The sequence below is a fragment of the Furipterus horrens genome, unplaced genomic scaffold (assembly GCF_987537825.1).
Source record: "Furipterus horrens unplaced genomic scaffold, mFurHor1.1.pri manual_scaffold_9, whole genome shotgun sequence".
NCBI classification, from domain to species: Eukaryota; Metazoa; Chordata; class Mammalia; order Chiroptera; family Furipteridae; genus Furipterus; species Furipterus horrens.
In genome coordinates, this window is record NW_028327179.1 from 98,663,670 (window position 1) to 98,691,612 (window position 27,943).

General features: G+C 45.0%; 1 protein-coding gene across 1 annotated transcript in view; it reads left to right on the top strand.

The window, feature by feature from the left end:
• The window catches only part of CNTNAP2 (contactin associated protein 2), a 1,071,500-nt gene that overhangs the window by 618,599 nt on the left and 424,958 nt on the right, over positions 1–27,943 (top strand). The window lies entirely within an intron of this gene.

Here is a 27,943-nt window from a genome sequence, read left to right on the forward strand (position 1 = left end):
AAAGAAAGCAGGCTCTCTCAGGTTTCTGTTACAACCTCTTCAATGGGCCTGGAGCTAAGGAAAAATGAAACATCCTGCTCTGATCACTGACTGTGTTGTGGATTTTGTGCCAAGAATTTAGGGAATTGACAGAGAATGGAAGGGGAGGGGACATGTTAAAGAGAAAAATAGTACCAAAAAGAACAGATCAAATTTAATATAAACAAAGATGAAAGAAAATAGGAAAATGTGTTTAAGAGCAATAATTTAATCTCACCTCAAGTATGTGGATCTTTAGTGAGCACCTACTGTGTGTCTAGCCTTCAACTAGATGCTGGAAATTCAAAGAGGATGAATACATCATCATGACCTCTGGTGTCCAGGGCTCCCCTACGCGAGTGGGAGAAAACTACCTGCATATATGTTAATAGGTAGGGACATAGGTGGTGATCAAATGACTGGGTGGTCCCACGACAGAGCTGGACAGGGAATGAGGGCCGTCTAAGAGGCTTCCCAGCCTGGGGCCAGAAGAAGGCGTCTTCCAGAGGAGCTACAATGTGAAATGAGTCTTCCTGTGATAAACAGAGTTAGGGGAAAGGAGTTTACTTTGAGTTTACCTGGAGGAAAAAAAATAGTAGAGGGGACAGAAACCCAGTGACTGTGTTTAAGGAAAGGATGAAAGGATCAGACTTGTGTTTGGGTAAATGACTTTGGAATGATTATTGTCACTCTTGAGTGTGAGTGTGTGTGTGCTGTGACTGTCCGGACCCTGTTGTCACTGTGAGTGTGAGTGCGTGCGCGCTGTGACTGTCAGGCTCTATTGTCCCTCTTCTCTTTTGAGCTTGTCAATATATATTTTGAGAAGAAAAGTGCTCATGTGTTTAATTAGTATTTCTAGGTCTGAAGGGAGCTGGGAGGATGGTGTTAGCTCAGTCCTCCATGGTGACCAAGGCCAGCCGTCCCCTCACGCAGTGGGATGGCCAGCTCTGCCACACCATGCAGGGTGCCGGGGCCCAAAGCTGGGGAAGGGGGTTGGGAACTCCCCCTCCACAAGGCATCCAGAGAGGGCTGGCCTCAAGTTTGTTTTAGCCCTGCTGCCCACCTGCAGGCCAGAGAAACACACGGAATATGTCAGCTCCCATGGGAGATACTGCCTTGCAGGTGAAAGAGGTTCTGATTCTATTCTGGTCATACAGGAGAGTTTTTAGAACGACTGTATGACTGTGATGTATGCCACACGTGTTCGTTAAATTTCAACCTCAAATGTGATTTTTAATATTGTCATTTGGAATGCTCCAGAAAACAGGAAACGTAACAGAATGTTTACGTGGAGGGAAACATTTGTGCGGAAGCGTGCCGCCCCCGTCATAGCCCACTCCTGCCCCTACCCCACAGACCCAGCGAGGCCTGCTGCCGGGAGTAGTTACATAGGCTTATCAGAGACCTGGAAGAGGGCATATAAAGTGAATTCTGTGAGCTTTTCTAGGTGAAGATTGAATTGCCGAACTGATAAGGATAGGCCTCAGGCAGTCCAAGGTAGGTGGTTTGTTTGTTGTTTTTATTTTTCCCTCCAGCTTTATTGAAATACAATGGCCACATAACATTGTGCGAGTCTGTATCCAAGGTGAGGGTCTCGTACACATGTGTACTGTAAGATATTGACCACAGTAAGGCTAGTTAAGACATCCTTCACCTCACATAATCACCATTGTGTTGGTGGCGATATGGTGAGAATATCAAAGCTCTGTTTTAAGGTAACTTCTATGTATGCAATACAATATTGTTTATTACAATCATCATGCTGTACAGTTAGGTCCCTCCACTCTGGTCTTGTAACTGGAAGTGTATACCCTTCGACCACCATTTCTGCCTTTCCTCCCGCCTCAGCCTCTGACAGCCACCACGGTGCTCTGTCCCTGTGAGTGGGTGTTCTGAGGTTCCGCACCTAAGAGCAGTATTTGTCTTTCTCTGTCTGACTGATGTCACTTAGCCTATGCCTTCAAGGTTCATCCATGTTGTTGCAAACGGTAGTTTCTTTCTTTGTCATGGCTGAATAATAGTGCCTTGTGTGTGTGTGTGTGTGTGCAGGTGCCACATCCATATAATCCCACATCTTGAACCCTTCAGTCCGTGATGGACACTTAGGTTGTCTCCATACCTTAGCCAGCATGCATGATGCTGCAGTGAACGCAGGAGAGCAGCAGGTGTCTCTTCAAGACAGTGACTTTGTCACCTCTGGATAGATGCCCAGGAGTGGGATTGCCAGATCATATGTTAGTTCTGTCTTTAGCTTTTTGTGAAATCTCCATACTGTTTTCCATAGTGACTTTACCAAGATGGGCTTTATGAATAGGAAGCAACTTGTCGTTCATGGTGTAGACAAGAGAAGTGTATGAATTTAGGGGAAAACATCATGAGAAATCCCCTGAAATTATTTTTGGATGTAGTGAAATGTCAACCATATTATTAAATAATGAAACTCCTGTTTTATTAAATAAGGTTCTCCAAAACTGGAGATGAGATTTATGTGTAGGAGATTCATTAAGGGGTGAAAGATAAGGAAATAAGGAAGGAGGAGAGGGAAGAGTGGAAGCCAAGCAAAGAGAAGATCTTGGGCAAAAGTACTTTACGTCAATGGGTAGACCTCAGCCAATCCTACAAGGGGCTTCTGAAGCAGAAGCCAGAGCTGTCCCAGTCAGAGACAAGGGAGCCTGGCTGTCATCCTCCTGCACCCAATGGCCATTGGTGACCAGGCTGTGGGGCAGGTGGCAGCCCCAGGCACTTCTGACTCCTGGACACTGCCAGGAGGGGACAACATGCCAAAGGGTAGGATAGATGATGGCCCTGAGAGCGGCCCACATTGCTCTAGACCAAATGTTGGTGTCCCCACGAAATCCAGCTGTTGAAACCTAATCTCCAATGCGCATTAGGAGACAGGGCCTTTGAGAGGTCCTTATGTCATGTGGGTGGAGCCCTCATGAATAAGATCAGTGCCCTTTAGATTTTGTGAAGAATTCATGGACAAACAAGAGGCCCAAGCGAGGTCCCTCACCCGTTCCCCAACGGGAGGACACAGCCAGAAGGTAGCCATGTGGGGACAAGGAAGTGGGCTCTCACCAGACACTAAATCTTGATCTTGGGTTTCCAGCTTCCAGGACTGAGAAATAAATGTCTGTTGTCTCTGTCCCAGCAGCGCAGACTGACTAAGGCACACGAGCTGGGACTTCCAGACCAGGGCAGAGGGAATGCCAAGGGATCCGTGTCAGTGCACCATTGACCGTGGTATGTGTTGCCTAATACGGTGGGCCTAGAGCTAGTCTTCATGTCCAGACAAGACATCCAGGTGGCATTTAGACACTGGCTTCACATACTCGCCTGACCACAAAGGCCAATATTATCAAGAACATGATGGCAAATAAAATAGGTTCTGTGTGGAACAGTTTGCAACTGGGTCAGAATTTAACCTATGACCCCCTTTTGCTTCAGTGAAATGTTGAAAGAATGTTAAATTGAGAGTTATCTTCTATCCTGACATGAGGAACAAATTATTTTCCATAATATAGAAATAAACTTGCGACATCTGCTAAAGCCAGACGTTAACCAGAAATTAATATACAGTCTTTTTATCATGAAACTCTTAACCCATGGTTTATACCTGCTTCTGTATTAAGTCATATTCATAGCTTTAAAATGAAATTAGAGAGAGAGCATAATAACAAAGGAAAGTTTGATGATCAAACGTTCGACTCTTTTCAAGTCATATGCAGTATGGTAATAAAGTTGCACCCCAAAAATCAGCCAGATTATTAAAACTAACTCAGTTAATCTCTCCATCCTTTTGTGCTCATCACAGCACTTTGTTTAAATCTCTCTATAATGTGTATCCCATTCTGTTCCCTAGTATTGTCTTGAAAGCAAAACAGTGAGTTTCACCTCTAGATGATCATTTATCACTGTTCCAGCTCATAGTAGGTGTTAGAAAACATTCAAATGAGAAAATTAGCCTATAGTTCCCTTTCACTGAAACAGCTTGTCGTTTATTTTAATAGCCAAGTACATTGGCTCTTTGCATAATGATGCGCCGGGGACGCTCCTCGCTGCTGGTCACTCCTGGCTTCCTCCCGCTCGCTCATCGGGAAGCCAGCAGCCACGTTTCAGCAGGACACGAAGCGCCAGTGCGCACGGTTTGCGTCTGTACCAAGGAAGCGTGGCTTTCTTGCCTCCCCTCGCCAATGTTCTTCTCTTGAACGTAACTGTCAATTCCCAGAACATAATCCAATTTGGAAACCAGACTTTGAATCACACTTTCCTTGAGTTGAGCAGGATTCTGGGTATCGACATGAATCCAGAAGTCATAGAACTTTTCTTCCCACGCGACCTCTGAAAATAAATTTTAAACTAGTCCTTGGCTATAACTTTGCTCCTTCTTAGAAATGGAGAGAGCATATTTATATAAAACAAATGTATAGCTTTTCAAAGGTAAAGTGAGAGAGAGAAAAGAGCTGTCTAATAGGCTTGAATACACTAATGAATTTCATGGATTTATTTCAGAGCAAATCATCCCAGGTATGGTCCCAGAATCCTCGAGAAGCTGAAAGTTGGGAGGAAAACGTGGACAGTATATGTTCCTACAAGCAGTCCATTTTCACCACACACTAAGAGTCTATGCTGCCTGTCAGATGTTCCCCCAATAAAATTTAGCATCAGGACATAGTAAAATATTGCCAACGTAATGTGCTCAAGATCTTACATATCTTTAAACATACACAAAGTCAAAGCTAATAGTAGAGCCAGTCACTGTGGTGTGAGAGAAACCTAAGGACCTGCCAGCCCCGAATAGCTTTTCTGCGACCTGGTCAGGACGAGACTTCCACTATGATAGTTACTCTTTTGCAAAACAGAAACAAAAACGCAAAAACACCTCCATCAGAACTCTCCTTCCGAAAAGTGTGTGTCAGCTGGCGGAGGGAAATCGGTGGAAATCAGTTCATTGGAGCATCCCTGAGTCGAACAGAGGCCCCCAAGGCAATGAATTACAGAACTCAAATTTGATCAGGTGGTCAGACTCGTAAAGACCTGAAGCTGATGGGAGGGATTAGGCGACCCTATGCGATTAGAGGCCCCCAAACAACTCTTTTCTCTCCCTAACTCACACCTTCTCTTCTTGTTAAAGGTAATGTCATTCTCGCAGCCACCGCAGCTAAGAACTAAGGGTCATTAGGATCCCCACTCCCTTACCACGCGCGCGCGCACAGTCCGGAAGTGCTGGTGATTTCTCCTCTGCTTTTTCCCTGCTGCTTTGCTTCAGACTTTCTCTTTCTCCCCTTCCGCCCCGGGCCATGTTCTCCTTGACCTTTCCCAGGCCCCCATGATCCTTTTCGGTGCCAACCATTTCTTCCATCCTGTGTTTGTCCACACCCCTGCCTCTTCCCCGCTGTCACCTCCTGCCTGCCGTGGAGGTGGCTGCTATTGATTAGGACCATTTAGTCTGAGAGATCTGGCCGGAACGTCCAGCTCTGCCTCTTCCTTTGGCAGAATTATGAGATGTGGCCACCTCTCGCTCTCTTCCTTTGTCAAAGGTGAGAGTATTAGTGCTCATTCAAAAAGAAGTTGTTGTGAAGACTAATAAGATAATGCCTGGGAGGGGATTAGCATAGAATCCGTTACGGAGTTGAGGATTGTCAGCTAACAGAGCAGCAGCATTAACCATTAGTGATTGGTGTCCCGGAAGCGAGAGCGTGTTGCAAGGGCTGCAGTGGGTGTGGGAAACTTTTAGGTAGATGAACAGTATTTACTAAAACAGATGGAATACCTCCCTTCTGCTCCTTTACAAACTAAAAACAATTTTAAGATCAATATAATAAGCAGAATTCCCTGATAAAATTATTAAATGCCTACTTCTTACAACTCAGCCCTGGCTGGTTTGGCTCAGTGGATTGAGCGTCGGCCTGCGAGCTAAGTGTCGCTGGTTCAATCTTCCAGTCAGGGCACATCAGAGAAGGAAAATTCTGACTCCAAAAAACCTCCGCTGCCTTGCGGCATACCTCTTCAGGGGAAAGGCTAAGGGAGTAAACCCCGACAGAAAATCCGGAGCCGGAGTCCCTAAGGCGGTTTGACGTTGTAGTCAACACCGGCAACTCCTGCGGCGCACCTGAAGCCAAGCTGTATTGACTCCGTCTTTCCCTTGACCCTTCAGCTGCGAAGAGAGGGGGGTCTGCTGCATGGGCAACAGCAGACCCTCCATATCACCCTGCCCAGGCTCTGTAGCTTCAGCTTCACTGGAGAGGACACTCCAGCGTCATCGCAAGATGGCGATTCAACACGGGAGGAGACAGATACCGTGTCACTCCCGAGTCGGACTGCACAGCCATTCTCGGTGGTGCAGATAGACTCTTAAGAAGCTACACCATCGTCTCTCGAGACGGACAGCTGCCGACGACAACTTTTTACACCTGACTTAACAACACACCACCTATTTTGGTATAAGAATCATAGTCCAAACATCAAGAAGTAATATCATTACCCTATTTATATACCAGATGCTCATTTTTTAAAAATATGTGGTGGCCTCCTTCTTGCGATGCTAAACCGAGCTAATTGCTGAGGATGTCAAAGGATAAGACACGTTCAGGTCCTTCCCTGAGAAAATTCACTCTCTAATGAGAAAATTGAAAAATGAACGATCCCTAGCAATGTACTCTGACAACGGCACCCCTCGCTCACGTCCTTTCGAGGAGCCATGTCCTTTATGAGTTCACATGAAAACATTTCTGAAAGGGAAAGAAGGAGCATAATGTTGGTAGTGTGATTCAAAGACCCCGAGCTGAGAGGCAGGACGTTTGGGTTCTAATCTTCTCCAGTGAAGCTGCGGTGGAAGCAAATCAACAAACTGAAGTCCCTGCCTCCCTGGGACTGGGCCAAATCATGCCTGTGATGCTCGGGAGGTGGCTGTGAGACACCAAGGAGCTCTACTAGGGACAGGCTCTGGGATGTGCATCGCTGGCTTCCAGCGAGACGCAGAACCGGACGTGCCTTTGCCACGTCTCAGAAGCAGCCTTCATCTCTCGGTCAGTGGTGCAGCATGCTTTCAGCGAAGACGCGTGTTAAAATGTGAGTTCTACTCTCAGTTCATTGATTAGATAGGATTTGGAATAGATCACAAAAGAAAACTTCAACCCACAAGCCATGGTCACCCATCCACAAATCCCAGTCAAGAACATTTTGAAATAGAAGGCTGAATTAGCCTTCGTTGAAATTCCACAGCGTGTGTTGCTTCATTCCAATTACAAGATGTCCGAACATTAAAATGTAAAGTGATTTCCATTCAGGCCCTAATTTCAAACAGCCAGAGTGTACTTCTTTGTAACTAATGGAGAGGCAGGACTATGGGGAAGTCAGGGCTACTTGATTTAAAAAAGAGAGAGAGGAAGCTTTTCCTTTTGACATCCTAACTAACACCAGTCATATTGACGCTCTTCTGCGTGGTGAGAGGACATCTTTGATGTAAAGCAGGTAAAGGAAATGCAGGGAGGAAATTCAGGCGTCCTCGTCAGCACAGCCATTGCTTCCACTGCAGCAGAATTATTAAAATAATCTTCCTTCTTCAAATGTAACTTTTTTACAGTTTTCAAGTGCAGGAAGCTTGAAAATTTGATAGCTGTACATAAGAATGCAATAATAGTCAAAAACTCCTCTTTCAGTGGGACATAATACGTATAAATTGTTTCATACAAAGAAAATCATAATAAAGAAATCAGCCCTGTTCTCTGGGGATAGAGAATAGAGGCACACAGGGTCCGATGGGCAAGTTTATGCGTCTGAATAATGGTGATGAGGCTCATAGCTTACCTTTCCATGGTGTTTCTGTGAGAAAATGACGAACTCCTTGCTAATACTTGCGCATAACAACAATTAAAACTTGGACACAGAACAGAAGGTGATCTGAATTTTTAAGAAAAATCCTCTGGTTCCCACACTATGTTTGCTCTACTGCAGGAAAGATCCCAAATTCACCAAGGATTAAACTGATACTGGACTTGAACACAGAATAGTCAAGCAGCAAAACTGACCGATTTTTATTTCCAGTGCCTCTTAGGTTCTAGGTTGTCCTTGTCAAACATCTGCGGAAGGAAGGAATGACTCATACAAATGGAGCACCGCTGGGTGAGCGAAGCTCCCCCTTCTGCTGGGAGGAGGGGGAGGTACTTACTGGTTGTAAGAAACGAAAACTCGCCTGCCTGCCGCTATCTGCCTTCTTCCTGTAGCGTGACACTAAACTCCTTCCCATCCCTCCACTTTCTCCGGGTTATCTCACGTCACGAAAGCACAGTGTTCCCTTGTTCTATGGAAGAAGAACCCACGATGTAATATTAGGATGTTTCTAAGCCCACTCTAATTTATTCTCTTTCCATTAGTAATGGCTTGGGTTTTTAGTCACTGACACATATACCGATATATATATATATATACTTATGCACATATACATATACATACATACACTTTTTTTTTCTAGTTCACCTGATAGATATTTGTAATTTTTTTCTGGTTCATCTTAGCTTCAAGCCCAAATTACTAGCTGATCATATTCAGAAGTATAACTAGGGCTGGGGAGAAAGAGTCCTTGCGTGTTCTACAACAGGAATCACTTTTGGCTTTTAGTTGTAAATATCCTGTTTCTTCCCAGATGAAATGGTTCAGATAGCTTCCCATGGATTCCATCCCGCAGTAATTCCCTGAGGAGCCTCTTTCTTGTCCGTGCCAGAAATGCAAAATCTTCCTCAGTTGCCCTGAGATGACTTTCCTTCTCAATTAGCACATCTGGGAATCTCCCCACATCCCATCATGTCCGCCTCGCTTCTCAGGCTGGGTCATCCTTCTGAAAACCTCATCAGTCCCTTCTCTTCACTCTTAGTTACATCAGGCTGACAATTCTTCAGGCTTCTTTCTCTTTCTTTGTTCCTTTCTGGACTTGAAACCATAAATCTTTTCAAGATTCCAAGTTTCCGTCAACGCTACCCCACAAATGCTCCGAAGTTCTTTCGTGAAATTGAATCTCCATACAAATTTATTTGTTTTGTGATTAACAGTTTAATTATTTTGTCACTTTTCTAATCAGTCTGCGGACAACTTGAAATCTGCCGTGGCTTGAAAGAGATTTCCTTGAAAGCAGTCCATTCCTGGGTGACCCTCCCTGTCCTTTCTGAGACAGTGTGTGTCTCTCACTGTGGGGCCCTGGACCGGCCAGCGCATGCCCAGGATGGGAGCAGAAGCCAGTCAGTCACATAGCAGGCACCCTGCTGAGTCCTTTCCATTCCAGAGCAAGAATCACAGTGAACGATTTGCATGGAAGAAGAGAACATTCTCATTAATTTTGCATATTGAATCAAGGCACCTGGGAAGGATGGAAATATAAATGTAAATGACCTTAACAGCAAGCTAAGAAAAAGAACTCCTCGGTGCGGTGCGTTGAACTCATTGATGTTTAATGGGGAGATGTTGTCCACTACAGCATTTTAAAAAAGGAAGTCATGGCAAGGTAAAAGGCCGCCTGAGAAGCTAACTGAATATGCGTTCGGATTCTGTTCTTTTTCCGAACAGGTGCATTCCCACCAGATGAATTAAGGGAGTGCTGCCCAGGAGAGTTCAAGGTAATTCTAAAACGCGGCCATCTGATTGGATCCTTTATTATACTCTCCGTGATGAGTGGCAGAATTACACTCAAGCTTGCTTAAAGAAAAAATAATAATCTAGGAGCTCACATACCTGAGAAGTTTCCGGACCAGACTAGCTTCAGGCATAGGTGCATCAAGGATTCACCAGTACCATCAGGAACACGCTTCTCTCTCCATCTCTCAGCCTCTACTTGTCTCTCAGCTTCCAGCTGCTTTTGTGTGGCACGCTCGTTGCTGGCACGGCTCCCTGGGACTCAGAGCCCATGCCCCAACGCTGCTCTCCACCCAGAGGGCTCCCGTGGGCCCACCTTGGGTCACCTGCCTCTCCCTGGACTGATCACGTGTCTCAGAGGTGGGACATTCTGTGCACACCAGACAGTCACACCTGATTAAAAGTTTCACAGAAACTTTGAGCAGGGGAATGGGGCTTCCTAAAAGGAAGAGGTGCTGGACGGATGGCAACTGAAAGGGAAGGACAAGGAGAACATTCCCTGAAGACCCTCGTGAGGGATCTGGAGTCCAGCTTCCAGTCGGGAAGGAGTTTTGAATAGACATGAATCAACTAAATGGTCTGTCGGAATGACAGGGGGTGAGGTTGAAGTGGAGACTTTCAGATTCTGCATATGTATCAGTGATAAGATGAAGGTGAATTTTGAAATAGACTTTTGTTTAGCCCAAAAATGTAACTGCTTGTAGAATATTTAGGGGGGAAGAACCATAAAGGAGAAAATAAACACGACTTCTAATAACCACTATTAACATGTTGGGCAGATCTCCCTTGCATTTTATACAAAGAGCACACGTTTGCCAATCAGAATTATTCAGTACTTACACTAAATTTTTGTTTAAAACATTAAGAGTGTTTGGCACCTGACTAAAGTAACCTACAAAGATTGCTAAACTCACCTCATGGATGTGCCATACTCTGTAATCGATGCTTATTTCTTATATTTACATTTTCCATTCTTACTTTCAGAGATGATATTGTAATAAAATGGCATGAAGATCTCAAAACCATCTAGCATAGCCTAAGATAATCACAGGCTGGAACTCAGATGCCTCTGTCATTTGTTTTCCTTCCCGTGGCTTACTGTGAAAATACTCCTAGAAATGCCTCCTCCTCAGGGCATGCCCTGGATTATCCACATCATGTCATTTAATCCTTGACTGCCTGGACTCTCGGGCAGGGCTCTTCCAATTCCTCACGGGAGGAAGGCCAGCCCTGAGAGGTCCCGCACACGCACTGGAGCTGGTAGGTGAAAGCCCCAGATCTGCGACTGTCCGCACGTTAGTCTGAGGAGAAGCACATCGTCCCCAGCTCCTGACACACTGACCTGTTGCTGCTTAATGAAGACCATGGTGGCCATGGCGGAGCACATGGGAAAATACGAAGTGACTTGTCTTACTTAATGAGTCTGCTGAACACCAGAAGATGATCTTCAAGAATATGTTACTTTGACCCGGAATAGATTTCCTGTTACCCTTTTTAACCCTAATTTCCTTTTTTTTTTTTTTTCACTAAAGGGAAGCAACACATTATTGACTCTCATAATAACAAAGGATATTTTCAGAATGTACAGTAATTTGTTCTACAAAAAGAAATCCTGCTTGGGAGTCCTCTTTTTTTTTTTTTTTGGTCTGATAAATAATCTTAGAGGTATTTCCGTGAACCATTCTTTTTCTTTGCAGATTTAGAGCAGTTGGGCGAAGGCTGAGGTGAAACACCCCCACGGTAACAAATGGGCAGGCTGAATTGTGAAAGGCAGTGTTTGGCCCCATTTCTGTTCCTTCCATGAACATGGAACCGTCATTCCCTAGGCTCCGAACCTGGCCAGCAGCGTGTGGCCCCGTGTGTGATGTGGACAGGAAGGGGCCTCTCATTATTGCGCCCCGCAGACAAGACATTCATCCGGAAGCGCTGGAAAGTGAGCGGGGGGAGCCCTGCGCTCCAAGGGTCCATCTGGGTTTTGAAAAGTAGATATTTGAAGTTGTGCCCGGCTGCTCTGTAATTAACTCAGTCACCGAGGTCGGTTTTCATGGCAATTCCAATTCCAGATGTGATCACGGCATAATGAACCATGCCCTTATAAATGGTACATCTCCCACGATCAAAGTCTCTGCCCGGATTTTCCTCCCGATTGAAAGAGTTTCAATACCACGTTATTGTGAACAGTGCTTTGCTCTACTGGTGCTTTTGTGTCTTGGAAAACAGTTGGCGGGCACAGTATGGAATACAGATGAAGGAAAACCTCCCTCCTGTCTTGATGAAAACAACCCCTGTACCCGCTGCTGGCCAGCCTTGATTCACACAGGCTGGCTTCTTTGTTTGGCTACTAAGAGAAACGTCGTATTTCCTGACTAAAAGTGATCATATTTTCTATGTGGTTATATATCCATCTTGAAAGGTCAGGATGCACTTGTCCAGATGCAGAATGCATTTTGTGCAGAGGTATCTTATTACCCTTCTGCGATTTGGACCTCGTCTTTAATTTATTTCTATTTGCACCTGCATTTAAAAGCTGATTACCCATCAGAGAAAGACGCTGGCATAATCAAGTTAGACAAGGGCAGGCTCCTTGGAGTCTTTCTTGGGTAGCTTCTCTAATTGACGGAAACTAAGTCTGAGACTCTTGCCTCTCCCTGGGCACAGGGCCTAATTCCCGGGCAGCCATATTGGTCTGTGGGAAGTACTCCCTCTTGGAGCCCCTCAGCCAGAATTCATCTCAGTGCTGAAGCGGTGACGGAACACCTGTGCAGACATCCCCCACGTCACAAATCAGGTGCCGACTGGGTCACACCGCAGCAGCCGCAGGGGGTGCAGTGAGAGCACCCGAAGAGCGCAGCTGGGACCAGAAGTGTTAGGTGCGTCGCCACGGCTGTGCCCTGAGGACGCTGAGAGTTTTAAAAACTAGGAAAATTAGATTTCTTTAAAAGAGAAAAGAAGTTGAAAAGCATTGGAAGTAATTTACAGACATCTTCGCCGTGGCGTTCATTCGGGGTTTTGCAAGAGGGGGGGATGATGTCAAAATTCTTTGGACCGAATTCAGGGACTTGAGAGCCTGAGCTTTGTATGATAAAAAGGCGCCCAGGTTAAGTCTGCACTGAGGGAGGCGTCAGGCGTCCAAACAGAAATGGCCTTAGGCAAATGTGAAGTCCCACGTAAGGTGGATTTGTAAATATAAATAAGACTTTAAGGACAGGTACTGGAAGTGTGAACACTTCTTTTTTCTCCCTTTTCAAACACATACAGCTGTCCCTCTCTATATCGCGATTCACTTATCGCGGCCTCAATGTATCGCGGGTTTTTTTTAAATATCATATATAATTATTTATCGCAGATTTTTCGCTCTATCGTGGGATTATGCGGTCCTGTACAGTAAATACTAAAATAAATGTAAGGTTCCTACTTCGTGGATTCTCACCTATCGCGGGGGGTCTCGAACGTAATACCCGCGGTAAGGGGGGGATCACTGTCTTTCCACCTGTGCCCGCTGAGAAGTCCCGGAAGCATCGGCCAGAGGCAGCAGTGAAGATCACGAAGCCCCGTGAGCACCTCTGCAGTTCAGAGGCTAATGATGCCGCCTCAAAGGGCCCCAGAAGGCAGCTGAAAGACGCTCCCACGGGCAAAAGATGATACAACTTGAACATCAAAAGGCATGATGGCTGAACCGGACTCAAACCAATTATGTATATGGTGGAATCATTTACATACGGGATGCTTGGGAAAAGGCAGGAGGAAGGGAAAGGGGGAAAAGGGGTTGGAAAAACAAGACAAAACGCACTGGCCCTGTGGGAAGCCGGTGGGGCCCCCACCCCTGTCTTACACTTGCTCTCCGGGAGGACACAGGCGTTCGTTCATCGCGCCCTTCGGTGGGACCTGCGCTGCAGACTCAGCAGTGGGCCCTGGAACGTGGCCGGCTTCTGCGAAACAGAAGGGATGATGGGAATGGCAAAGCCCTCATCTTCCAGCCCCTGGCGAGGTCATTGTTTAGGACATCGACGCGGGGTGAACCGTCCGTGTGGCTGGGATGGGGATTTTAGGGTGTCGGGGTCATGCTGACACCGCCTGTGCCCCACTCCTGCAGCTTCGTCTCCCCAGAGTGTACGCGACGTGACATAGAGGGCTGTCCCTGAAGTGCACCTGGCGGGGGAAAAAAAGCTCAAATATCATCAAACCTTTAAAGTCCATTTTAGAGGAAATACAGGGCCAGAGGGCCAAGCTGAGCCTCGAGAAGCAATCGGTCAAATGCCAGACGTCAAAGACGTAACAGGATAATTTTTCTGGTTCTTGCAACAAGTCAGTGGAAGAGAAAAGGGAAAACACAGTAGGGACGAATGCTCTTCCTGCTTTAAAGAGAAATGAGGTGTGACAGCAATTCCATATGATGTGGGGAACAGTTTTGGATCCTGATATGAGCCAACAAACTGCAAAAATCCATTGTTAGAGGGGAAGTTTGAGTAGGGACTAGGTATTAGGTGACAAGAAGGATTAATTCTACTAATTTTAGTAGGAGCAATAATGTGTTGTCTGAGAAAAATTTAATGTGTCCTGAAATATTTACAGACAAATGACTTGGTATTCAGATTTTGATGGCAAATATTGCAGCCAAGAAAAGGAAGGAAGGAAGGAAGGAAGGAAGGAAGGAAGGAAGGAAGGAAGGAAGGAAGGAAGGAGGGAGGGAAGGAAGGAGGAAAGGAAGGAAGGAAGGAGGGAGGGAAGGAAGGAAGGAAGGAAGGAAGGAAGGAAGGAAGGAAGGAAGGAAGGAAGGAAAGGGGCACGGAGAAAAGATGGAAATAAAACAAAAAGGCAAAATGATGGTTGTCGAGGCTTCGTGATGAATCCCTGTGGACTATATTTTCTACTTTTGGCATGCTGATACATTTTCATAATGAACCATTAACAATAAAAATAAAACATTGTTTAGGCACAAAAGACAGACAATAGAACGTAAAGCATTAACTTCAATTGCAATTATTTATCCACTTCTGCGTTCCCAGAAACCTTGATACAAACTTGAGGATTGTGAACTTGAACTAAATGTCTTCCATGCAGTAGATGGAATGAAAAAGGAGGCACCCCGGACACGTGGCCTCAGGCAGGGACGTTAACCCCGAGAGCCCGGATGGCCGTGGCTTGGGCTGATCTGAGTCCTGAGAATTGTCAGGCAGGCTTTTGTTTACTGGCCTGTGGGACAGTGATCTTCCTAAGCTTTCCCTCCAGGGTGAGTCAGGCAGGAGGCCGATTTGAAGAACAAAACACAAAAGGACATATTCTTGGTGATCTGTTACATTTCAGATGGTCTTGTTCTGTTTTGTTTTTGCATTTAAAAGGCTGCTTGTGTTCATTTAATGGCAAACAGGAGCATTGTAGACAAAACCGGGGTCCGCTCCTCGGTGTGGAGGAGTGTCCCCCAGCTGGTCCAGGGCTCTGCGGTTTCATTTTTGAAATCCTTCATGGTTTTGAGCAAGGAGCTTCGCGTTTTAATTCTGCTCTGGGCCCTGGTTACAGTGTATTATATACAACGTGTCAGTGCTGGCAGGGATTTAGTGGGCTTAAGTTTCTAAGTCATTCTCCTGAAGGAGACACCTCAGTCACTTCAGTCACTTTAAAGCACCTTTGTTTTCTTAACGTCCCAGGTCCTTTGAGGACAGCTGAGTAAACAGAGCCTCTGGCACTGTGTGATTACCGGGGACACTATTAACTTCATGAAAATGACACTCGAAAGCAAAATCCAATTTCAAAATATGATTGCTATCTAGATCAATAATGGTGTTTTGAAAGGCAATTTCAGATTCAGGTGTGCTTCCTGATAGTCCTGAAACATTGAGTTAATAAAAGGTAAAGATGGCTAAGTATATGCAATTCTTCTGGAAGTCTTTGTGATGTGAACAAATGCATGTCCTGAGGGTAGCTTTATTTTTTCCTGTAATAGAAGGATAGTTTCACTAAAGGAGGGATAGCAAGACTTCCAAGGTCACTACTTGGTATGTAGGTGGTTTAATACAATGTCATATCCGACTAAGAGCAATCAGGGGTCCCAATTCTGCAGAAATCGTCACTGAAGTCACCCAGAACGTCACTTGGCACCACGTGTCCCATATTTGTGCATGCCGAAGGTTAGGATGGCTGATGTTTTGTCACGGTGCCAAAGTTAATCACCGTCTAAGAACACCAAGGCAGAGCTGAGGCGAGTGAATTCATAACCATTAACAACAGATTTAAAAAGTAATCCTGAAGGGCAACTTTTAAGAAATATTGTTTTGAATAATTCATAATCCTTCTACTATTGAAGAGATGCTTCTAGAAGGGAATACTTTTTACAAGAAGGTACTATTATCACTGTAGGCACCAAAAATGAACTTAAACCTCAAACTGTGGCTTCTCGAACTGATAGAACATGTGTCTGTCAGTTTTTCTGTCTGTCTCTCTCTCTCTTCCCCTCTATTTCTCCTGCCCTACCCCATCTCCCTCTTCCTCTGCTTCTCCCCAAAGGATGTTATGATGGCTAGTACATATACATTTCTCTCTTCTTTTATAGATGTAGTGTTATTTATATGGACATCTCGCTCTTGGACAAATCGTTTTCTGGTTCCTAAATATTTACTGTTTCAAGTACTGATCTATTATATACCCCTAAAGATTGTTCCTGTTTGTCCTCTTGTTTGTATAGGAGAGTTTCGTAGAGATATATTGCTGCCTTTATAAGTAACGCATTTAATATTTTGAAGCGCGCACCCAGAGGCTGTGCCCAGAGTGTCTGCTTCTGCCAAGAGTGGCTTTGGACGGTCACTTTTCTCTAACCATTACCAAGGCTGCATATAGTCATATGTTGAAAATGCCAATCTGATGCACAAATTTTTTTAAATTTTTCTTTCTCTTTTTTAGCTTTATTAAGATAGAATTGGCAAATTCGAAGATATTTTCAGTGTACAAGATGGCGATTTGGTATGCATTGTGAAAGGCTCCCCCTCATCGAGTTCATTAACACGTTCCACACCTCACACAACCCCCTTGTTTCATGAGAACGCGTAAGTCCTGCTCTCTTAGCAAATTTAACTTCTGCCCGGCAGTGTCATCCACCTCCGTCACCATGTCGTACGTTAGAGCCTCAGATCTTAGTCATCTTCTAACTGGAAGTGTGTGTCCTTCCACCAAACTCTTCCTCGTCCCCTCCCCTTTTTGACTCTGTTTCTATGAGTCCACCTCTATTTTTTAAGACCCCGCGTGGATGTGATACCACGCACTATTTGCCCTTCTCACTGAGCACAAGCCCCTGAGGGTTCATCTGTGTTGTCACAAACAACAGGACTCTCCCCTTTTTTAAGGCTGCATCGCATTTCATTGTGTGCCTGCGTGCGTGCGCGCATGTGTGTGTGCGCACACGTGCGTGCATCCATGTCATTTTATTCATCCTTTCATTGTCAGCGGGTGTTGAGGTTGATTCCATACCTTGGTTATTTTGCACGATGCTGCAGTGAACACGGGGTGCAGACATCGCTTCTAGATAATAACTGTGTGTCCTTTGGGATTGCTGAATCATATGATAGTTCTAGTTTTTTAATTTTTGTTGAAATATTGGGGCTACATTGGTTAATAAAATTATATAGTTTTCAAGTGTACAGCTCTATCATACATCATCCGTGTATTGTATTGTGTGCTCACCACCCCAAGTCAGGCCTCCCTCCATCACCATTTATCCCCCCTTTCCCTCTGCTACCTCCCCCACCTCCTTCCCTCTGGTCATCACCACACCGTTGTCTGTGACTATGAGGTTTTTATTTTTTATTTTTTTGCTTACTCTCTTTACCCTCTTTCGTCCAGTGTCCCAACCCCGACTCCTCTGACAGCGGCCATTCTATTCTCTATCAATGAGTCTGTTTTTATTTTGTTTGTTAGTTTATCTTGTTCAGTAGAGTCCACATATGAGTGAGATCACATGGTACTTGTTTTTCTCTGACTGGCTTATTTCACTTAGCGTAATAACCCCCGGGTCCATCCATGCTGTCGCAGAAGGTAAGATTTCCTTCTTTTTCATGGCCAAGTAGTACTCCACTGCGTGAATGCACCACAGCTGTTTTTACCCCCTCATCTACTGCTTGATCATATGACAGTTCTATTTTTTATTTCTTGAGAACCCTCCTTGTGGTTTTCCATGGTGACAGCACCACTTACATTCCTACCAATAGTGTCTTACCTCTAAATGAAATAGGAAGAAACTGCTTTCACCGATTCCATTTTGGGGGGTAGCAGTTCTGTTCCAGGCACTGTCTTTTTCTTCTTTTGAAAAAAATCCTTTACTCAATTACCCCAACAAACCCATTGGTTATAGTTCTCTCCTGTTTTACTGATAATGAAGCTGAGATTGAAAAAGGACATCAACCCGCCCGAGGCCGTACATAGGTTATTGGTGATAAAGCCAAAACTGAAACTTGTATCTTATTCAAAAGACCAGCTCCTTACATTCATGGGGGCTCATAGTCAATGACCTTGCAAGGCCAGATGTAATAAATGCCTTTATTGTGGTGCAGAAGGGTTGTGAAAGAAGACATTTCTGCCCAAGCAGGCAGCATTTCAGAGAGAAGTGCACACCTGTGTTTGTGAAGAGGGTGCTGAGCAGTCCGACCTGTCCTGTGGGGTCTGCAGGCTGCTTTCCTGAGGGCAGGCGCTCATGTTGGCAGGTCCTCTGTTTCCTCCCTTCCTGAAGTCCATTCGGCTTTTGCCATATGATGGTTGTCTTTGACTTCATTTGAAACAAGTTTCTTAGATTGTATTGTGACAGCTGTCATATCAGCATGAGTTTAAAAAAAAACTTATCAGAATTGGTGAATTTTTGCATGGCCATTTTAATATTGAAGATGGAAGAATATATGCAACATTTTTAGCATATGATGCTTTATTATTTCAAGAAAGGTAGAAACACAACTGAAACACAAAAATGACTTGTTCAGTGTATGGAGAAGGTGCTGTGACTGATGGGATGTGTCAAAAATGGTTTGTGAAGTTTCATGCTGGAGATTTCTTGTGGGACCATGCTCCGGGGTTGGGGAGACCTGTTGAAGGGGATAGCGATCAAATCAAGACATTCATTGAGAACAATCAATGTCCTACCACATGGGAGACAGCCGACATACTCAAAGTATCCAAATCCATAAAGTCACTGATGAAAATGAAAAATGTGTCTTTTGTTTCACGTAACTAACTAAACGGACTTTGGCCAGCCCAATAATTGCATACCTGGGGGTTCCAACAGCTTCCCGTCATCTGCAGGCCCCAGACCTATGGATCAGGCTGGTAGGGCACCTGCTTCCACCTGAGAGCCAGATAGAAATAGGAACTGGATTCTAGATCCAAGTCTCCTTGGCAACATCTTCTCAGTGAATTCATCAGATGAAGCCAGAGAACCTGAAAGTCCCAGGACACTCAAATAGGTCTGTTAGACATGAAGGGCAGAAGGTGATTATCGAAATAGTTAGGTCGTCATGGCATGAAAATAAGTGATTAAGCCTCCTGGTTGGAGAATGTCAGAATCCATTTAGCTACTAGCTTTGAGAGCCATGGAGTAGTCTGTCACTCTCTATTCTGTTTTAATTTTTGCACATGGATTTGAGAAAGAGAACATTAGAGAGCATACCTCCCACCTGCTGCAAACTGCAAGTGACTTATAATTACAGCACCTGCTCTGGGCAGTCCATCGCCAACCCTCTATCCCAATACGTCTTTTCCAGGTCTGAGTCATTGCTTGCCTGACTCTGCCTGACAGGTGGCTTTATTTTTCTCTGCTTTCCCTTTCATTCCCCCACCCCCATTTTAAAAAGTACTTATTTCTGAATAAGTCATTTCCTTACATTATTCAGGGAAACAAATGTCCAAGCAGGAAGAAACCTGCCTTCTGATGTTGTTTAGAGTTCCAGACATCGATGGCTCATTTCAGTCCCACCTGGCACTTCAGGGCCCGTCCTAAGAAGGTTCATTTGAAGTCATTCAGGTTTTATTTGCCCCTTACTTTTGAGCTATCTCAGTATACACAGAACAGAAGACCAGTGATGGATTAGCACAAAATATGAATGCATCGTTACTCTAGTTTTTTTCTTTCAATGTTTGAAATTGAAATTTCTACTCTATTTTTCTCTGAATTAGCTCTTGTGTTTCTAGATGCACTTCACAATAGTCTTAAAACTTCAGACAAAAACCTGAGCAAGGGCTTGTGGGCAGCCGCTCCTCGTGGTTTAGGGAATTGTAGCCCCGGCCTGAGCATGACTGCCGCCAGCGTCCTGGCTGTGCTTGTCTTTAAAGTCTCAACATAAGGTTGTGTGTGGAACATAACCAAAGACCATTCAGAGGGTTGCCGTGGGAATTGGATTAAAGAATGCTTATTATGCTTTAGAACTTGCTCTGTTTTCTTTACCATTAATGTAACATAAACAATCTCTAGCAAGAAGTGTATGAAACCTTGCACCTGGTGCCGGTGTGGCATCAAGATGTTTTTTAGATCTTGGCACAGACTGGTCACTGTACCCCCTGCACTCATACACGTAATCTGTTATTGTCAGATGCCTAACAGCTGTTGAATTTATGAATTCTGACCTTGTATCTCTCGTGTGTGTCCTCCTCAATAAAAGGCGTGAAGGACGAAGGCTTGGCTACGGTTCTCCAGTAGAAAGGCCACCAGGTTCCTTCCCCCAGACATAATCCTGGGTAAAGTTTGTTCCGCTGTGGTCACAAAGCCTCTGCTGGACAGAGCAGCTTCCAACCGAGCCTAGGGTGTGTGCGGCACCTCCGCCTCAAAAAGGCTGAGCTCAGTCACATAAATATTGTAAACACTCAAAAGCCAACCTACTAACAATTTTTTATGAGAAAGACAGCAAGTTTCATAGATGCAGTAGGGTCATTGTCTTGTAGCTACCTACTCTCGGAGGGTATATTTAACACTTTATAAGAAAGTTCTATATTTTTAAATGTTACTCTGGAAAAATATTAGCATAAAATCATTAGGAAAGAGGGAAATGATCATTAAAGAACACAGAAAATTAATATACATATCTCTCATAGTCTCAGCATGCAATGAAGTAAAAGTGAAAAATGAATCAAACAGACAAGGTGTGAAATTCTTCATAAGATTTCAGGAACGTGTCATTTTTAAGGTTCACCGATCTGATTACAAAACTTGTTATAAAGGCAAAATGTGCTTGTAATGAGGACATTTAATTCTCCTGACATCAGTTGAAACTCTGTTTTTTGGAGAATTGAGACATCTGAGCTTTCCTTATCTCCCTGAAAATTTACCTCTTAGAAGATGATTGAAAATGTTCCTCTCTCTTCTTTAGTTCCAAGAAGCCCACAGGAGCCCTCATGCCGGGCAGTGAGAGGCCGTTCTTGCTGGTTTCTCTCCCCTGAGCCCCAGCTGAGGTTCTGAGGCAGGAAGTTCAAGGAAGAGCCAAGTATCCTGCCTAAGGCCAGTTCAGCTTGGCAGCGGGGGTGGGGAGAGGAGGCGTAGCACGGGTCTGAACTTGGTTTCAGTAGTTTAAATATTTCACTTCGAACATTATTTGCTTTAGGTTCCTCTGAAGGAAGCCTTTTTCTTTCCCCTAATATTTCCTTTCAGTAAAAGAAATTCTTAGCTTCCAAAGGATTCCACTTATCAAGGTGATAAAGTATTTTCATTACCTTATTCATTAAGCTTCCAGATAACAAACTATTCATAAAGCCTTGAAGGAAAGTGAAAAAAGAAAAACAAACAATATTTTTTTTACATTTATATCCGCTTATTCTTCCTAAGGACAGCCCAGTCTCTCTTCCTACACATAAACCTTTCTGTTAGCAGATTGTGCCTTTGCTCCGGATTAGCTCCCGGTTGCTACTAACAGACAGGAAATTATTTTTGGAAAATAAATTATGTTCAAAGTAAATAGAGTAATCCATTTAAAATCCCTTTAGTATCTGCAGCCTGTTTGTCTAGAGTAGCCAAATCCCATAAGACAGTTCCTCTGAGTATAGCCTTTTTTTTTTTTTTTTTAACATGAAAGAAAACTTAGACATTACGAATGAACTGGAATGACTGGCTGCCCGGGGTGCTTTGAAATAAGTACCTGCGCCCTAGCGTTGTGGAGGAAATGTTACACGGACTTCCTACCAAATCCATCTGCTGTCTGTAGAGATGCCCCTTATTCATTTAAGTGAATTTCCAGACCTGAGGTAACACAATGAGCCAGACTGTCAACTTGGACTCAGAGACGCAGAGATCTTACTAAGTAAGAAATCTTGCTCATCATTCGCGGGATACAGGTGAAGACAGAGAAGGTACGGAAACCTCTGAGACCACCCACTGACTCTCCGGGTCCTCGTGTGACACGTGAGAACGTGGTCCGGGTTGATGCTTGGGGTCTCTAAGCGATGCACGCCCTTCTGATACTTGCATATTATAGAGCTGACCTAACCCTTTCCAATGGGCCGTAGACCACAAACGCAGAAGTTCCTCATCTGTCTGCGCAGAAAAGCCTCAGCAGACTGGATGTAGCCTGCTGGAAGGATTCCACAGAAACATCATTATCTCTCTGCCCATAAATACCATCAGGAGGTCTGATTAGCATGTTTACAAGGAGTCTTCACTAAGCCATTTTTTTTTCTCTTCCCTGGGGCAGAAAAGATGGGTTACAAGCCAGCTACAAATCCTTTCCTTCCTGAGATCCATCCCTGGAGCAGGTGCTAGTATTATATTGAATTGTCTCAGGTATGAGCTGTGTGCCGCATGGAGATGTATCATTCATAACCCACTCACACAGCATACACGGACGCCTTCAGAATCGCTCCCTGACACTTCCTGTCACTACTGACAATGATAACATTTGGCCTTCACCAAAGAGAAGATAAAGGCAGAGGAACTTCCAAAGAGTTGTCCCCAGTCTTTGTGAGTGGTCCCTCTCACCATCCAAGGAATTAAAGATGCTTTTTCATTTAATCCTCAGCCTTGGGATTATTGCTGGGTCTTCTTCTAACCCCCCCCAGCCCCCCAACATCTCTGTGGTGAATCTTCAACACTCTCCTGCCCTTGGCCATTCGTAGCATAAGAAGCTACGTCGTTCAAGCATGGGAGACCACTGGAAACAGATTACACGCATTTAGGAGAATTGAAACTCTGTACCAGAGCCACAGAATCTTGTTCTGAACCAAGAGCACATCGTTTGGGCTGATTGTCACAGCTTCACCTGTTTCCTGTTGAGCCGGCAAGGTGGCGATCCCAGCCCTTCGTCCCTTAGGGTGACCACCACGTTTTATCCTGCACACCTCTTGGTTGAAGTCAAGCCAGCTGACCTCGGTGGCTCTGGTCCGTGTAACCACTGATTCAGCAAAGTGCTTTGGCCCCTGCTCTGTGCAGAGTATTGTCCCAGGTGCTGGGGCTACAGCGGGGAACCAGACAGCTTACCATCAAGGTACTGACCTCTTTAAAACGATCCCTGGGAGAGGCCAAGGAAGCAAGTCCAACAAAAATCATTCAAACGGTAATAAACCAGAGGATCTTTGAATTGGACTTTTAATGGCACTTATATTGTCAGAAGGTTTTTCAAGGAAGATAACTAACAAAAAAGGGGGTGCATTATGGATTCCAGCAGCTGGCATTATGCTGTGTGGCGCAGAGTGGCTTTCCCAGGCTCAGGAATGAATTGAGTCATCCGGTATCATTGAATATCATTGAATATCAATCAACTTCGAGGTGCTCTGAAAACGCCACCCGAAGAATGTTAATGCTTTGATTGTAAAATTATCTGAATGATAGAAAATGACAAATGTCTCCTAAAATGCACACTGAAAACTTTCTGAATCCATCCTGAAACCAGTGCGGTTTTTTCCCCTCTGTGTACCTTGATCTTCAGACAGTAGGTTCAAATTAAAGACCTTCTACCCGAGGCGTAGGGCACCTGTCCTGCTTCCTTCTACCCCTCACCTTTCTCTTTCCTGCCCCCCTCTCCCCAAGCCCAGACTTGAGGCGTCTCCTGTCCTTGGAGCCTGAGTTGTATGTAAAAAAGTCACTCAAACTCTGTTTTGAATACAAGTGTATTGAGGGTTCAGAAGTTTCCTTCAGAACAGAAAAGGGGTAAAGGATAGGTTTGTCTTCTAAGTCCTCAAGCTGCCTCTTTCTAGCTGGTCCCCTTTTTAAGTGCCTGCGTTCCTCCCCCGAACCCTGGGTTGTTAAGCCCCAGCCCTGTGGAAGATCCGGGCTAGGTGGTCAGGAAATTATTGACATATGGGAGGGTATAACCGGGCAGCGGAGCTGTAACTAATCACAGCACCACGAGGTTGTATCTCACCAGGCACTGGGTTCTGAAATCAGAGAGGGCAAAAGCTGTGCAGACTCAAAATTCGGCATTTTTTTAATTCACCCACGGAATATATGGTCGTACTCACAGGACACACTAGAAGCAATCTAATGAATCCAAGACAACTAGGTTTCCCTTCGGGACCGGACCTCACAGCAGATTCTTCTCTGAGCACCGACGGAAGTGGCTGCCTCGTGTGTACCGGTCATGATGTATGACCGATACGTGCTGTTAGACCCCGTCAAGATGCTCACACTGCGAGAGATGTAGAAAACCGTGAGAAAATAAGGCAAACACGGATCTGGGGCTTCCATCCGAGACTCATGAATACTTGGGCCATCCACACACGAAGTGAATGCTGAGCAGAATTGCCTGCTTTACTCACACCTCCCCCTGCCCCTCCACACACACCCCAATCTGGTCAACAGAACAACAGAAGCAAAGCGTCAAAAAGCAAAGATTGCGTGACAGCAACAGCGCCAAGGGTATATGCGATTTTAGTGAGATACAGTAATAGTGGGACAGGTGCCTGGGGATTCACTGTAGACCATGAATACCACGCATAAGAAGTCGGGCTATAGTTAGTAAGTTATGTAAAGCCACTGAAGATTTTTTAAATTTTTTATTTATTTTTTATCCTCACCAGAGGACATTTTTTTCATTGCTTTTTAGAGAGAGAGACGAAAGGGGTCAGAGACATAAAGGGAGAGTGAGAGAGAAAGAGAGAAACATCAGTGTGCATGAGGACCATCCACTGGTTGCTTTCTTGTACACACCCTGACCAGGGATCGAACCCACAACCTGGGTATGTGCCCTGACCAGGAATCGAACCTGTAACCTTTCCAGGGACTTCAGAACCAGTTGGACACTCACATCTAGTCCTTGCGAAGGACGTCTTACCAGGAGACAGAGCCTGATGAGCCTTATCAGAGGTAGCTTTTTAATCACCGTGTCTTCAACACCTAGAAGAGTTCCAGGCAATTGGATACACTCAGGAAGTACTTACTGAATTAACTATACTTGATTATATTGTGCTGATGATCAATATATAGCTATTGCAACACTGTGGGGGCAGGTGGGTGGGTGGAGAGGGGAAGGAAGGAACGTCAGCTTTGTTTTCCTAGCTAGGATGTCTCTTGAGCTCTTCTATCCTGAACAAGCATTTCCACTGAAGCTCTCCTGGGTTCACAGACAGTTATTTGTGGACACAGGGTCAGAGCCCGGGCAACGTGAAGCATCCCAGCAGCATTTTGTAAGCGCTATGAAGCGTGCAGGAGCCACACCTAGACAGCAGCCGGATGGAGCAGGGTCCCGAATAAGCCTGGCTGGGGGTACAGGGCCGGCCGCTGGGGCCGAACACTGTGGTGTGGGGAGAAATGAGAAGAGGGGAGGACGCAGTATTCTGCTCATTCGTCTCTCTCTTCCGCGACCAAGGAGGCAGCAGGGATTAGAAGAACATGCTAACAGCCGTGCTTTCTGGGGGCAGGGGGACGGAACATAGAATGGCTCTCCCGTCTGGGGAGGCCAGCGTGTCGGTAACTTGCGTTTCTCCAAGGACGTTTCATGTACGGTGAGTTCTGCAGAGTGGACAGGGGGATCCGAAAGGCGTTGGCCCGAAGGCCGCCCGCGTCACTGGTGGCCTGGTGCTTGGCTGTGGAGGCGGCTGGACACTTCACCCTCTGCTCTCACTGTGCAGCGTGGGGCAGCCGTGTGGGAAGCTCAGCCTCGTGTAGGAATAGTCTTGCGTCTCCGTCTACGAGCGCCAGCTGCACGGTCGGCCACAGAGGGTGTTAGCCAGGGTCTGTCCTCCCTGCTCCCTGTCCTGCCGCTCTGTCTCGTCCAGGTCCATGGCCTGCTGGCTTCTGGGGTCAGTCAGTGCTTACTCAAAAGCGGAGGATCCCAGCCGGCTTCCTGCATTCTTTTTTTAACCAGATAGGTTTCTTTTTAAAAAATTAGAGAATACAAGCCCTGACTGGGTAGCTCAGTTAGTTAGAGAGTCATCCTAACACATAGGCCAAGGTTGCAGGTTTGATCCCCGGTCAGGGCACGTACCAGAAGCAACCAGTGAGTGCACAAATACGTGGAACAACAAATCTCAATCTTTTACACACTCGCGTGCTCTCTCTCTCTCTCTCTCTCTCTCTCTCAAAAATAAATAATACAATTTTTTTTTGAAAATACAGATAAACCAAAAGAAAACTAAACCATAGTTGTATTACCAAGAGATAATCCCTGTTGACATTTCCATATTCACTTTTAAATTCTATTGATGTGTTCAGAGAGGTGTTGCAGTTTTATTGAGGTATAATTAACAAAATTAGATGTATAGAAGATGCACAACTCAATGATTTGATTATATATATATGCATTGTGACAGAATCCGCACAGTGCAGCTAAACAACCTACTGATCACCTCACATAGGTGCCATTTTCCCTCTTTCTCTCTCTCTTTTCATGACCTTCATGATCTTACCTCATCCTTGGACTTTTTCAGAAAGTCTGTCCTTGGCTTTTCCCCTTATTCGGGATGCTCGACCTCATGTTTTCAGAAGCAGAACCCTGACTTGCCATAGGGTCATGGTCATCGGCACGTGAGCCTCACCCTGCATCACAGTTCCAGCTGCCCGAGCCCAGCCTGGGACACTGCAGGGCTCCTGCCTCCTGGGGCAGGCACTTCCCAGCCGTCCAGGTGCCTCCCCAGCCCTTTGGGCTAGTCACCCCGTCGCTCCTGCTGAAAGTCTTAGCACGTCGGCGCTCATGTCTAATCTGCTTCCAATTCTTACAGGCGAGAGCGCACCCCAAACACCTAATATTAACGACTCTTTTAGGCATTTCTGATCCTTCCTGCTCTCCCTTCCCCATCATCACCTGGACTCCTGGATTGACAGGGAGAAAGGCAGGATAGAGCTCACTCTTATTTCCGAGCGATACAGGCCAAGGGCACCTGAATCAGAAATCTGAGTTGATCTTAGACATGAACACAGAAGTGTTTACGTAAATTCAAAAGGATGAGTGTAGGAAAATATTGATGAATCAATATAATATTGGTTTATCTTTCTAATACGCTGCAAAAACTCGAGAAGGGTCACTCGTTACATAGATACTGTGGATTCTAGGAACTAAATAAACTGTTGCTTGTACTGAGCAGAGCCCACGAGTAAATCAGAACACCTAGATGGTGTTTTATGACTAATCCTTAATTTTTTAAAAATTAGAGGTCATCCCGTCTCAGCTCAGTGGTGACTGAAAAGTCAAGAGGTTTAGTCAGAACAAATGTGTTCTGGTTGCTCAAAATGAGTCACGACATAGGGCTCAGGAATGATGAGTGTAAACATAAGGCCAGATTGTGTGGCTTTTTCCAACAGCTCACCTCTACCTGCTTCATAATGCTGCTGAAGCTGGTCCAATTTAATTATGTTTGTAAAGTCTCCTTTCGGACGCAGGTGAGTCAGATACCATGGTTTTACATTGTGTAAGGAAAGTTTTCTACATATCTAATTGTTATTCATTTTAGCCAGAGGGCTGAAAGCATTGTTCTTTTTGTGTCCTTTCTCAGCGTTTCCATGAAATAAAACATTTTTCGGATATTGCATTTATTCATCCCCAACAATTCAAAAGCATCGATTTATCTAGAGCTGGGCAAGATCAGTGAGTTCCGTAAGAAAGCGCTTCTCGCCTGTTCACTCGAGCGTGAGCAGAGTGTGCACACAGCTGACCTCCAGGACCCACGTGATGAGTGAGCAAATTAATGAACGTGAAGGATCGTGTTAATTAATTATGGGGCCAGAAGATACTTTCTGGCTGATAGGGTCAATTCTTTGTGTCTTTATCATAAAAGAACTTCAGAACTTGCAATAGAATTAGGAAACCCACTATGAGGAATTTAAAAGTCAAGTTCAAAGAAAGAAAGAAAACTTAAAGAAAGGCATATGGAAACATGCTCACCAGCACTAGCCGGCAGGACACTCTTTATTAAAACC